The 15,321-nt window shown below is 42.8% G+C and overlaps 1 protein-coding gene across 1 annotated transcript in view; it reads left to right on the plus strand.

Annotated features, from left to right (window-relative positions):
- TNKS (tankyrase) overlaps positions 1-15,321 on the plus strand; it is a 296,841-nt gene that overhangs the window by 16,718 nt on the left and 264,802 nt on the right. The gene's annotated exons all lie outside the window — the stretch shown is intronic.

Here is a 15,321-nt window from a genome sequence, read left to right on the forward strand (position 1 = left end):
TTGAGGGACTAGTTATGAGAAAAAGTTCTTCAGCACAGTTACATATTTTCAGCATGTGCTGTAGCCTAGAGCCAAAGTAATTTCAAATAAAATTGAACATTTCAATCATTTTAAATGTATGTAGGTCATAGTAAATACTCTTCAGTAATAGCTTTCATTTTTATATATTTTCAGCCTGCTTAGTAATACTTTCTTCAAGCAGAGTTCTTTATTTTTAATTTTTAAATGTGCAAACTGGCTTGAAAGTTCCTTCTGAAGTAAGACATGTGAAATTGTCTGGTCAGTATTTCAGATCCGGAGGGAAAAAAAACGTGATTATGTAGCCACATCATCTTAATGATCATGGTCACAAATTTGAGATCTTAGTTGTAATCTGAGAGCACTTCATTTTATTACATGGACCAATTTTGAAAAACCTCCAGTGTTTGCTTAAAGACAGTCAACATAAAAATTTAGTAGGGAGGTTATATTACCAGTGGATATAGCACTAATGAGACCACTAATGGGAATCCTGTGTCCAGTTCTCAGTCAACATTCCAAAAAGGGTGGTGGAAAAACTGGAGAGGGTTCAGAGAAGAGCCACAAGAATGACTTGAGAACTGGAAAACCTGCCTTGTAATGAGACCTTAAAAAGAAGGTTAAGAGGTGACTTAATTGGGTCCATAAATAGCTACACAGGAAGAAGAGACCTGATGCTAGAGAGCTCATTTAGCTGACAATGGCATGACAAGATCCAATAGCTGGAAGATGAGTCTAGATGTGCACAGGAATGCATAACAAATTTAAAAAACAACAGAGGGTCCTGTGGCACCTTTAAGACTAACAGAAGTATTGGGAGCATAAGCTTTCGTGGGTAAGAACCTCACTTCTTGCATCTGAAGAAGTGAGGTTCTTACTCATGAAAGCTTATGCTCCCAATACTTCTGTTAGTCTTAAAGGTGCCACAGGACCCTCTGTTGTTTTTTACAGATTCAGACTAACACGGCTACCCCTCTGATACTTAACAAATTTAAGTGAGGGTAATTAATCGGGGGAATATTTTGCCTAGAATCATAAAATATCAGGGTTGGAAGGGACCTCAGGAGGTCATCTAGTCCAACCCCCTGCTCAAAGCAGGACCAATTCCCAACTAAATCATCCCAGTCAGGGCTTTGTCAAGCCTGACCTTAAAAACCTCAAAGGAAGGAGATACCACCACCTCCCTAGGCAACCCATTCCAGTGCTTCACCACCCTCCTAGTGAAAAAGTTTTTCCTAATATCCAACCTAAATCTCCCCCACTGCAACTTGAGACCATTACTCCTTGTTCTGTCATCTGGTACCACTGAGAACAGTCTAGATCCATCCTCTTTGGAACCCCCTTTCAGGTAGTTGAAAGCAGCTATCAAATCCCCCCTCATTTTTCTCTTCTGCAGACTAAACAATCCCAGTTCCCTCAGCCTCTCCTCGTAAGTCATGTGCTCCAGCCCCCTAATAATTTTTGTTGCCCTCCGCTGGACTCTTTCCAATTTTTCCACATCCTTCTTGTAGTGTGGGGCCCAAAACTGGACACAGTACTCCAGATGGGGCCTCACCAATGTCGAATAGAGGGGAATGATCACGTCCCTCGATCTGCTGGCAATGCCCCTACTTATACAGCCCAAAATGCCGTTAGCCTTCTTGGCAACAAGGGCACACTGTTGACTCATATCCAGCTTCTCGTTCACTGTGACCCCTAGGTCCTTTTCTGCAGAACTGCTTCCTAGCCATTCGGTCCCTAGTCTGTAACAGTGAATGGGATACTTCCGTCCTAAGTGCAGGACTCTGCACTTGTCCTTGTTGAACCTCATCAGGTTTCTTTTGGCCCAATCCTCTAATTTGTCTAGGCAATCCTCTAATTTGCCTAGGGTTAGGGTTGTGGTAGATTTTTCCATCGCTTGAAATCTTTACATCAAGAATCATTGTCTTTCTCAAAAGTCATATTCTAGTTTATGCCATATTAAGGACTTAAGTAATTCCATAGAAACCTGCAGTGTACACTTTTTTTCTACATGTGTGTGAAATGATTCTGGTGTAGTTTGATCAAAATGTAGACAATTTAGTGTCTGGCCTGTCTGTTTTTCCCATTTTAGTACGTCCGTGCCTATTTTTATATGGGGCCCTATCTCTTCAAATCCTGTAAGTAAATAACTCTGCAGCGCAGACTTGTATACATTTATTTATAATTTAATTTTCTACGTATGGCAGAACGCTTGAGTGTTAAGAGGACATACAAATATCAGTCTGTGATAGACAGGTTGGTGGAGTCTTGTTCATGCCTTAAGCAATATTTGATGGCACAGCAAGGATTCAGACCACTTGAAAATATATTTCTGCAATATTCTTAGGCTTGGACGGATTAATTTTTATTGATAAATGTTGATTTCACTATAAACACAACAACAAATGTTTAGATGATCAAAGTTTGAAGATAGGAAAGGTAATAAAAATGCTGCTTGAGAATTTTAGTTAAAATCCAGTGATGATTTTTTAGACTTTTGAATTAGGCTTGTTATGAATGGATTCATGAATGAATAGTAACAACAGGTATGCCTTGTTGATTTAACTTTGTATATTTTGACATGTAATGTTGACAATTTGTTTTAATGGCTTATAAAGATTTAACTTACTTATGCTGTCATTAAATTATTCTGACACCCTCCCCCATAATTTCCCACAACTGTGAAAATTTAAACAGAGAAAATGCTTAAAAGTAAACTTCAACTGGCATTATACAAAAAATGCTGACATGCATAAAAATGGATTCTTCCAAGCCTAAGTATACTGTATAATAACTATTTTTACCCAAAGTGTAGATTACGAATATAATTGCTATATAAGAAATGGACTTGTACAAATCAAAGTGTCAGGTACTAGACTTAAACAAGTCAGGTATGCTTTATTATAAAGCATGAATTTGACAGTATCTCGAACACTGGCACAACAGATGAGAATTTATTGTTGAACTCCACAATATCTGCTGAAAACCAGCAACTTAACTTTTTAGAAACTGTCTACTGCCTTTTTTCCCCACATGCTTCATTTTGGCTCTTGTTTATTTTGAACATCATCCAAATGCTAAAATGGGAGACACTTGCCATATTTGTTCTTTTTCCTCCCATCTGCATGTCTTTGTCCATATCCTCCTTACCATGAGAGTGTTGCTTCTGTAATATGGCAGGAGAGTAAACTGGTTGAAGAGCGTAATGAGCCAGGAAACATGGAAAATTTATTAACAGTGGTCTTTCAGAGCCACAATAAAAGCTACAAGATAGGAAAGCTGGAAAACTAGCAAAAACTGGATAGTCATTACAATAGATCTGAAGATTGCTAATGGTCTCTGGGTTTCAGTTGTTATAGTTTTAAAATGGTAAATGCACACTTCTACTGCAAATAGTTTTTATATTGCTTAATTGTCATCAAAATTATTTGCATCTAACTGGACAAGTGTGTGCACACATGAGACGTGCGCGCACACACTTCACACATTTCTTTCTCCCTAGGTAGAGGATGAGAGAGAACAAACCATATGTGGCAAGTGTAGGTCATGTTGCTTAATGTGGTACTGGAAGGTGCTTGTTTACCATGGTAATAAGACGGTATAAGAATCTGTATAGAACAGAATGGAAAGGTGCACCTGTTTAGCTCAGAAAATCTGGCCCATGACTTGTAGTCTGACCTGGTCTGTCCCTTTGTCGTCTTTGTGCTCTCTATCTTGGAACACCAAGGATTCCTGAGGATGGCAAACACTTAGCAAAAGTGAACATGTGCTGGCCATTTCTTATGGGATGACTAGGCATTGAAAATTTGTTTTCATTACTTAGTAATCAAATGTATGTTAAGTTTTGTCTGTTAACTCCATTTAATGAATGTGTGTGTTTTTCAAATTGACTCAAGCATTCGAAACAAAAAACTGTTAGACAGCAAGTTGGTGATATTTATAGATCTTTGTGTTGGCTCATCTATTACTAAGACGCATGTTTAGTGTCTGAGTTCTGCTCCCAGAGCTAATGAGAAGCATTTTGCTTTGAAGTATTGCTATTCAAGATCGAACACCATTTCGTTTGCTTAAGGAAGAGCCAAGCAAGAAACATTTTACTATAATTCAAGGATGAACACTAAATATTCATGGAAGAGCACTGTAAAGTCATAGAAGTGATTGTCAAAGCTAAGATAGGGAGAACCAAGGTTTCTAGTTTGCTATGCAAGACCAGATATGAGGGAACGTGAGCATACTAAGAATTCAACCTTTTTGTTTCTGTACAATCCCAATAAAACATTGCATCTAGCTTAATATTAACTGTTTGTGGTGCTGGGTGTAGGTGTAGAGCACACATGCTTATGGCCAAAATGTAGGAAAAGCTTCCCCCCCCCCCCTTTTTAATTTTCTTTTTCTTTTTTCTGAAGCAAAATACTGAAAACTAAACTTGATTAATAGTCTTTGCATGTAAATCTTGATATAGATCAGGCAACTGAAATTGTATGAATTTATCACATCTGTATGCAGCTTTTTTTTCTGTACAACTCCAGACGCTATGGATGGAGACTGAGCATCGTAACTTGTTACAACATCCTTTGATATCTTTGCCTTTGTCTACACCAGACATATTTTCCAAAAGCTTCACATCACTGCTGCTAACTATTGTAAAGAGAATTCCGTTATTAGTCTCAGTAGGCATGCTTGAGAAATCTTTGGATTCTTCTAGAACCCTTCTGTATGCTGGAGGCAATCAAAGTAATGAAAAGGAAGAAGCTAGTTTTCTGCTATTGAGGTACTCCTTGGTTCATTATTATAGCGGGACTTTATGTATGAGGCTTCAGCCATCCAAGGGTTCTTGCACCAAGTGGCTCTCCTAAGGTATGTCTACACTATGAAATTAGGTCGATTTTATAGAAGTCAATTTTTAGAAATCGATTTTATACAGTCGATTGTGTATGTCCCCACTAAGCGCATTAAGTCGGTGGAGTGTGTCCTCACTACCGTGGCTAGCATCGACTCACGGAGCGGTGCACTGTGGGAAGCTATCCCACAGTTCCCGCAGTGTCCACTGCCCATTGGAATTCTGGGTTAAGCTCCCAATGCCCGATGGGGCAAAAACATTGTCGTGGGTGGTTTTGGGTACATGTCGTCAGTCTCCCCTCCCTCAGTGAAAGCAACTGCAGACAATCATTTTGCACCTTTTTTCCTGGGTTACCCGTGCAGATGCCATAGCATGGCAAGCATGGAGCCCGTTCAGGTCACCGCTGCTGTTACGAGCATTGTAAACACCTCGCGCATTATACTGCGGTATGTGCAGAACCTGGCTAAAAGACGGCCGCACGAGGGCGATTGTGAGGAGGACATGGACATAGACGTTCGTGAAAGCACGGGCTGTGGCAATTGGGACATCGTGGTGGCAGTGGGGCTGGTTGATTCTGGGCCCTGCAAACAAGCACAGACTGGTGGGACGGCATAGTGTTGCAGGTATGAGATGATTCCCTGTGGCTGCGAAACTTTCGCATGCGTAAGGCCACTTTCCTGGAACTTTGTGAGTTGCTTTCCCCCGCCCTGAATCGCAGGAATACCAAGATGAGAGCTGCCTTGACAGTTGAGAAGCGAGTGGCGATAGCCCTGTGGAAGCTTGCAATGCCTGACTGCTACCAGTCAGTCGGGAATCAATTTGGAGTGGGCAAATCTACTGTGGGGACTGCTGTGATTCAAGTAGCCAATGCAATCACTGACCTTCTGCTAACAAGGGTAGTGACTCTGGGAAATGTGCAGGTCATAGTGGATGGCTTTGTTGCAATGGGTTTCCCTAACTGTGGTGGGGCGATAGGGATATGCATTCCGTCTATCTCGGCACTGGACCACCTTGCCAACCGCAAGGGGTACATAAACCGCAAGGGGTACTTCTCAATGGTGCTGCAAGCACTGGTGGATCACAAGGGACATTTCACGGACATCACCGTGGGATGGCTGGGAAAGGTGCATGACGCTCGCATCTTTAGGAACTCCGGGCTATTCGAGCAGCTGTAAGAAGGGACTTACTTCCCAGACCAGAAAATTATTGTTGGGGATGTTGAAATGCCAATAGTTATCCTTGGAGACCCAGTCTACCCCTTGCCCCCCATGGCTCATGAAGCCTTACACAGGCAGCCTGGACAGTAGTAAGGAGCAGTTCAACTATAGGCTGAGCGGGTGCAGAATGGTAATAGAATGTGCCTTTGGATGTTTAAAAGCTCGCTGGCACTGTTTGCTGACTAGGTTAGACCTCAGCGCAACCAATATTCCCATTGTTATTACTGCTTGCTGTGTGCTCCATAATATCTGTGAGAGTAAGAGGGAGACGTTTATGGCGGGGTGGGAGGTTGAGGCAAATCGCCTGGCTGCCAATTTTCAACAACCAGACACCAGGGCGATTAGAAGAGCACAGGGTAGGCGCACTGAGCATCAGAGAGGCTTTGAAAACCAGTTTCATGACTGGCCAGGCTACGGTGTGACAGTTGTGTGTGTTTCTCCTTGATGCAAACCCGCCCCCCTTTGTTGATTTTAATTCCCTGTAAGCCAACCACCCTCCCCCCTTCGATCACAGCTGGCAAAGGAAATAAAGTCACTATTGTTTTGAAACCATGCATTCATTCTTCCTTAATTTAAAAAAAAAAAAAAAAAAAAGAGAGATAACTGATAAGGTAGCCCAGATGGGGTGGGGGAGGAGGGAAGGACAAGGCCACATTGCTTATTGTAGCCACACTACAAATCAAAACTGTTTGAATGACAGCCTTCTGTTGCTTGGGCCATCCTCTGGAGTTGCTGGGTGCCCAGAGCCTCTTCTCCTCCCGTCCCCTGTCTTCCCCCCCCCCCCCCTCCCCGCCACGTTCTTGGGCGTCTGGGTGAAGACAATATGGAACTTGGGGAGGAGGGTAGGCGGTTGTACAGTGGATGTAGCGGCGGTCTGTGCTCTTGTTGGCTTTCCTGCAGCTCCTCCAGATGCCTTAGCATGTCAGTTTGTTCCCCCATTAGCCTCAGCATCGCATCCTGCCTCTTCTCATCGTGCTCACTTAATGTTTACCTGGACTCTGCCACTGAATGCATTCAGCTGTGCCCTATCAGTGCGGGAGGACTGCATGAGCTCGGAAAACATGTCCTCGTGATGACGTTTTTTCGCCTTCTAATCTGCGATAACCTCAGGGACGGAGATGATAGGGGGAGCATAGAAACATTTGCACCTGCGGGAGGATAAGAAGGGAGAGTAAAATTTAAGAGGATACATTTCTGAGAATAAAAGGGAGACTCTTTCACAGTGAATCAAGCAATTCACAGCAGACAGCACATGTGCTTTAGGTACAAGGTCGCATTTTGCCTTTTATATTGAGTGTCTGCCGGTATGGTGACACATCACACATGGCTGGGCAACAGCATTTGGTTTCCAGGCAGCCATGGTAAGCCAAAGGGTACGCGGGTTTGGCTTCTAACACCTGCATAACACGTGGGAATGTTTTCAAAACTGCAGCGCCCTCCTTTCCCATAGCAAGCAATACCAGTTGGGTTTGCCATTTAAAAGGAGGGGCTGCGGTTTTCGGGTGGATGTGCAGCACAAACCTCCCCCCACCCCTCCGTGTGGCTATTTGGGACGATCCCTTCACCCCTCCCCCTGCTGTGTGTCTATTCTCAGGGATGATCCCTTTTAGCCAAGTGCAAACAGCCCAGCATGAACGAGGTCCTTTTACTGTTCTCTTACAAAAATTCCCCTATTTCAACCAGGTGACCATGAATGATATCACTCTCCTGAGGCTAACACAGAAAGATATAGACCGCCTGTTGCTTGAATGCGACCAAAACCCAGGACCATTCGCTGCCATGCTTTGTGCTGCAGTGATTCCAGACTACTTGCTACTGGCTTGGAGTGGTAAAGTGTCCTACCGTGGAGGATGAAATAAGGCAGCCCTCCCCAGAAACCTTCTGCAAAGGCTTTCAGAGTACCTCCAGGAGAGCTTCATGGAGATGTCCCTGGAGGAGTCCCACTCCATCCCCAGACACGTTAACAGACTTTTCCAGTAGCTGTACTGGCCGCGAATGCATCCCAAGTCTTCGGGGCAAATCAAACATTAAACACTATTGCTTTTAAACCCTGTACTGTAGTTATAAATGTGCACTCACTAGAGGGGCCTTCCCCACCTTCAGGGTTGGGGATCCCACCTTGGGAGGGTATTGGCTCCACGGTGATGAAAAGGTCCTGGCTGCCCGGGAGAACGGATTCACTGCTTGCCTGCTGCGTATTCTCCTCCTCCTCCTCTTCCTCATCCACAAAATCCTCCTCCGTGTTGCGTGAGACTCCCCCCTTGCAGGTGTCCATGGACAGTGCTGGGGTAGTGGTAGGGTCCCCCCCTAGAATGCCATGCAGCTGATCATAGAAGTGGCATGTATGGGGCTCTGACCCAGAGCGATTGTTTGCCTCCTTTGTCTTTTGATAGGCTTGCCTGAGAACTTTGACTTTCACGTGGCTCTGCTGTGTGTCCCTGTTGTAGCTTCTGTCCATCATGCCTTGTGAGATTTTGGCATATATATTAGCATTTCTTCTTTTTGATCAGAGTTCTACCTGCACAGATTCTTCTCCCCATACAGCAATCAGTTCCAGTGTCTTCCGTTCGCTCCATGCTGGAGCTCGTTTGCAATTCTGGGGGGACTGCATGGTCACCTGTTCTGCTGAGCTCGCCACGCTGACCAAACAGGAAATGAAATTCAGAAGTTCCCAGGGCTTTACTTGTGTACCTGGCTAGTGCATTGGAGTTGAAAGTGCTGTCCAGAGCGGTCACAGTGGAGCACTCTGGGATAGCTCCCGGAGGCCAATAATGTCGATTTGCATCCGCACTACCCCAAATTCGACCCAGCAAGGTCAATTTTAGCGCTACTCCCCTCGCCGGGGAGGAGTACAGAAGTCGATTTTAAGAGCCCTTTAGGTCAACGGAATGGGGTTGCTTGTGTAGACTCATTCATTATAAAATCGACCTAACGCGGCTAAATTCAACCTAACCCTGTAGTGTAGTCCAGGGCCTAGAAAGTGTGGCATATGGCCATCCCCCTGTAATCTGCAGAAGGCAGGACCTCATAATACAGCTCTTCTAGCTTTAGCTTTTTCCTCTCTGGGTATGTCTACACCACAAAGAAAAATATGTGGTGCTGAATCTCAGAGCCTGGGTCAGTTAATTCAGGCTCATGGGGCTTAAACTGCAGGGCTAAAAATAGCAGTGTAGATGTTCCCACTCGGGCTGAAGCTCTGAGCAGGAGGGTCTCAGAACCTGGGCTCTAGCCTGACTGGGAAAGTCTATACTGCTGTTTTTAGCTAGAGTAGCTAACTTTCATGCTGTACACAATTCCAAGACTTTGTTCAAAATGTCCCATTAGTTCAAAGAACATTAAGGATGCATCAGATTTTCTTCATTTATTTTGTATTATCAAGGGCTATAAAAAGCTGTTTTCTTCAATGATGGTTATAAAATTTTTAGGGCTGTTGATTAATCGCAGTTAACTCACACAATTAACTCAAAAAAATTAATTGTGATTAATCAGTTTTAATTGCACTGTTAATATAATACCAATTGAAATTTATTAAATATTTTTGGATGTTTTTCTACATTTTCAGATACACCTCTACCCCGATATAACGCTGTCCTCGGGAGCCAAAAAATCTTACCGTGTTATAGGCGAAACCGCATTATATCGAACTTGCTTTGATCCGACGGAGTGCGCAGCCCCGCCCCCCCCGGAGCACTGCTTTACCACGTTATATCCGAATTCGTGTTATATCGTGTCGCGTTATATCGGGATAGAGGTGTATATATTGATTTCAATTACAACACAATTCAAAGTGTACAGTGCTCATTTTACATTATTTTTTATTACAAATATTTGCACTGTAAAAATGACAAACAAAAGAAATAGTATTTTTCAGTTCACCTCATACTAGTACTGTAGTGCAATCTCTTTATTGTGAAAGTGTGACTTACAAATGTAGATTTTTTTTTTTGTTACATAACTCCGCTCAAAAACAAAATAATGTAAAGCTTTAGAGCCTACAAGTCCACTCAGTCCTACTTCTTGTTCAGCCAGTCGCTCAGACAAACAAGTTTGTTTTCATTTACAGGAGCTAATGCCTACTTCTTATTTGCAGTGTCACCTGAAAGTGAGAACAGGCGTTCGCATGGCACTTTTGTAGTCGGCATTGCAAGGTATTTACCTGCCAGATATGCTAAACAGTCATATGCCTGTACATGCTTTGACCACCATTCCAGAGGACATGCTTCCATGCTGATGATGCTTTAAAAAAAATGCGTTAATTAAATTTGTGACTGAACTCCTTGGAGGAGAATTGTATGTCTCCTGTTCCATGGTTTTACCCGCATTCTGCCATATATTTTGTGTTAAGATAGTCTCGGATGATGACCCAGCATATGTTTGATTTAAAAACACTTTCACTGCAGATCTGACAAAACACAAAGAAGGTTCCAATATCAGATTTCTAAAGATAGCTAGATCATTCGACCCAGGGCTTAAGAATCTGAAGTGCCTTCCAAAATCTGAGAGGGATGAAGTGTGGAGCATGCCTTTAGAAGTCTTAAAGAGCAACACTCTGATGCAGAAACTACAGAACCCAAACCACCAAAAAAGAAAATCAACCTTCTGCTGATGGCATCTGACTCAGATGATGAAAATGAACATGCGTTGGTCCGCACTGCTTTGGATTGTTATTGAGCAGAACCCGTCATCAGCATGGACGCGTGTCCTCTGGAATGGTGGTTCAAGCATGAAGGGACATATGAATCTTCAGCGTCGCAAGATATTTATGTGCCATATTCACTAGTTACAACAATGCCATGCGAATGCCTGTTCTCACTTTCAGGTGACATGTAAACAAGAAGTGGGCAGCATTATCTCCTGCAAATGTAAACAAACTTGTTTGTCTGAGCGACTGGCTGAACAAGAAGTAGGACTGAGTGCACTTGTAGCTCTAAAGTTTTACATTGTTTTTTGAATGCAGTTTTTTTTGGTATATAATTCTACATTTGTAAGTCCAACTTTGATAGAGATTGCACTACAGCATGTGTATTAGATGAATTGAAAAATACTTTTTCTTTTGTTTTACAGTGCAAATATTTGTAATAAAAAATAAAATTAGCACTATACACTTTGTATTCTGTTGTAATTGAAATCAATATATTTGAAAATGTAGAAAACATTCAAAAATATGTAAATTCATGGTATTCTATTATTGACAGCCCTAAAAATTTTCTTTAAAAAAAAATCTGATAGCATGCTGAATTTTGTGGTTCCTGTGATGTCACAATCTATAATAGCAATTTAATGGTAGATTTACTGGGTGTGTTCTGACCAGGGATCCCCACAGGAAGCAGCGCTCTTTGAGTGCTACTTTTTTCACTTAATCTGTCTGCTGGAATCACAAAATAAAGATTACTCTTTTTTTTCACCATATGAAACCCATCTTACAATGAGTATGAACTAATATTCTAAATGTTTCAGTTCTTGTTAATATGTGAAAGCAACATTTTTCCTGCAGAACTTTAGTCCTACTTGTTAGAAAGTTGTATCTGTGGATTCAGGGAGAGTGGGAAGGAGTCACCATAAAAATAACATCCCCACTTATTTATAGAAATTGGGGAATGGAAGTGGAGGAAATTCTATGATCTGACTAATACAGTAGCCGTGACTAAGACAGCATGGTTCTTTCTGGCTTTAAAATCTAACTAAAATCTAAGCTTTAGAAACTAACATTAAAATCTAAAAGTTGACTAAACATGGAAATAGTGCATAATAAGCATTAAGGGCAAATATAGAAATGTTAATATGCCAAATAATTGAATTACATGTCTCACTGACAAACTGTTGAAAAATAGGCATGTACTGGAATGGAAGCATCAAATGACCACAACGTGAATTTAAAGTAGATCAAAGATGGCAGCACTGATTGTCATTGTATAAGAAACCACTTTACTTGGAGAGGAGATATGTCAAATTTGGTGACACTGTTTATGAGTTTTAAACTGTTCTGAGCACTCTTAAAGTGGGTTTAATTCTAAAGTTTCATCACTGGCTTTCAAAAAACATTTTCTACCACCTACCTTGTGGGCTTTGTAGATTTCTAATTTTGTTCTAATCTTTTTTTGAGTGAAATGTCAAGTCAGACCCAGATGCCATCCAAAGAGAATAGTTGACGCCTGTTAAGTAGAACTTTGTGGAGCATGGATGGCTAACTACATATGAACAAACACTACAGATCAAGGCACTCAGAATGAAAATGGGTCTATACACAGAGCAAGACTGGTTTCAAATGTAATGCTATAGTTGTGGGAAAACATAAGCAAAACATCAAAATCATTCACGCTTTTACAAATATTCACATTCCTTGAAGGAAAGTGATACTGAAATACTATCTGATAACAGTGACAAGAGAATAGTGTCTTTACAAGCTATGATTCTTGGGTGATTGTCTACACTGATTCCAGCCTTGGTGCATATGTGCCCCATGTGTATGAAATCAGATTCTTTTTTGAATAGCAGTACCAGTTGTGGCTGTGCCAATGCCCATCCCTCCCTCCAGAATATCATAGCTCAGGGCGTAAGGGGCAGGGCAGGGGCCTCCATTGCTCAGTTCCTCTGAGCTCTGGTGCAAGACTGAGTACTAGCAGTGCCCGTGTTCCTTATCCGACATAACCATTTCCTAGGTCACTATTGTCGGAAGATTCAGACAAGCACACACTTTTGGGGTCTCATCAGATTGCTGAGGGGATCCAATTGCTGGATCCCATGTACATTAAGCCTCTGGAGTCTGAATCAAGTTCAAGCATTGCCTCTAGCTTGGGGTCTCTATACGCACTCTTAGGGTCCTGTGGCACCTTATAGACTAACAGATGTATTGGAGCATAAGCTTTCATGGGTGAATACCTACTTTGTCAGATGCATGTAATGGAAATTTCCATTACATGCGTCTGACGAAGTGGGTATTCACCCACAAAAGCTCATGCTCCAATACATCTGTTAGTCTATAAGGTATCACAGGACTCTTTGTTGCTTTTTACAGATCCAGACTAACATGGCTACCCCTCTGATACTCTTAGGGTGAAGAGCCTCTGTCAAGTGCTCCCTTCTGAGAGTTGAGACATCGTGGTTAATCTGCCTAGCCTGTTAGCAGTGCTGGCAACTTAGACTTCACCACAGTTTAAATGCACTGTCTCCTAGAACTCAAGCCATGTGGGTATTCTGGGCCTACAGTTTCCCTCTTCAAGGGAAACGTGGTTGTGTAGCACATACCTCACGTACTTTGGACAGGATTCTGAAACATCACTGCTCTTTCCTTAAGCACCAGAAATAGAGTACAGATCATATAGAATATAAGCCTGAATGTAGTGTATGTAATGTAATGCTGCTCAGTCTTGCTCACCCTTCATTTGTGGGGCAGGAGACAACTGTCTGAATTGAGGTAGGCAAGGTTCCCCAGTCTCGTATTCCTGCATTAGCTTCCCTTTTCTTGAGGTGGTGAAATGGCTGAAGATGCAGAACTGATGTTCCTGCCCTGTATATAACCACCTTGTCTCTGTGTGAGGTGGCTCCCAGATCAGCCTCCTCAGGTGATCCCAGACTCTTACCAGCTGATTTTGCTGCCTGGCAACCTCTCCCCTGACAAACCAGTTCTCGTGGGTTGGAGCCAGTCTATTGTTTAGGATGTTTGTGTTAGAATAGAATCATTAAATTAGGATGGTCTTCTGTCAGCCTTGTATCACAGCCCTTTGGAATTTAGGTCCAACATGATGGTGAAAGGACAACAGAAGGCAATGTGCTGCACCTTCAAAATTTAGTTTGCAGCTTGGTAAAGATACATAGTGTTCATAATCTCACACAGAGTTCAGAAATTATCGCAGATTCCCTAAATCTTTCTACTACGTGGACTTTTTCAGAGTTATTCTTAGATTAATATTAGTTTTGGTTATTAGTTTTATTCTTTTTACCTGTTGGCTGCTTTTTTTTTTTTTTTAGTAGCTGTTTTTGGGCTGGTCTACACTATCACTGTAAGTCAATCTGAGTTACACTATTTGCTATGTAATTTACGCAACTGAAGTTGACGTAACTTAGGTTGGCTTATGGCGGTGTTGATACTGCACTATGTCGATGGGAGATGCTCTCCCATCGATATAGCTTCTGCCTCTCAGGGAGGTGGAGTACAGGTGTCGATGGGAGAGTGCTCAACGGACCCACTAAATTGACACCACCACATCGATCGCAGCAGGGCTGATTTAGCTGGTAGTGTAGACGTAGCATTTGAGTGGGTAAATAGACCACACCCCCAGTAGAGGGGGTTATTCCTTCATTATGGGAGTTCCCAAATCTCCTGGCTTCAAGACCTGCCAGTTGTGTGACTCTGCCATGCCTGTTAATGATAGGTGCTCCAGGTGCCTCATCTGCCTGCCTGGGAGACAGGCATGTGCCAGATTACAGCTCTTTCTAAGATGGACCCTCAAGAATAGAGAAATGAGGCTGAATTTCTTGCTGCTGGAAAGATTAATGCAACGTCCATCTCTGTCCCTGAGAAGCCTGGGAAAGATCCACTGCACCCTACCTCTGCACCAGCAAGTTGTGCCTCAGCCTCTATTTTGAAAACTGCTTCTTCTCTTAGAGCACACTGCACCTGCTTGTGTTTTTAAAAAGGGAGGACTGAGTACCATGCCAGTCAGGCTTCTAGGTGCAGATCACCACCCCTGACCCCAAGTAAGAGGCTTAAAACTTCTCCTCTGCCTCCAAGATCCATGGCCTGGAGTTCCTTCCCAGTGTCGTGGCACTGATGGTTCTTTCACCCACAAGGACTGTGCTGCTTCAGTACCATACCTGCATGGTGCGCTCTGGCTCTGGCATTGACACAGACATATTTTGTGGTGACCACTTCACCCCATCACAGAGCACCATCTCAGCACCGACCCTTCTCTGGCACTGAAGATCCCAGCACCGAGACTCTTCTTGCTACTGGCTCACCTGTTGTCTGTTGGTCTGTTGCCTGAGTCTCCGATACTGGATTGTTTTGAGATGTTGTCTCCAAGCAACTATCTGCTACAATCATACCTCATTTGGAACCATGTGGACCCAATACTTTGGACAGGAGTGCCCCCTCTAGAGGAGACCTATTCCTTCTTGTTCTCTTCATCAGCATGCTCCAAAGGCTGTCCTCTCTCTTGCCCCCAATATTCACCTTGTGTGGCCCAATGGGTATCTGGTATGGAACCTAGAGAAGAGTATACTGGAGAACATGAGACAAGTGGACTT

The sequence above is a fragment of the Emys orbicularis genome, chromosome 5 (assembly GCF_028017835.1).
Source record: "Emys orbicularis isolate rEmyOrb1 chromosome 5, rEmyOrb1.hap1, whole genome shotgun sequence".
NCBI lineage: Eukaryota > Metazoa > Chordata > Testudines > Emydidae > Emys > Emys orbicularis.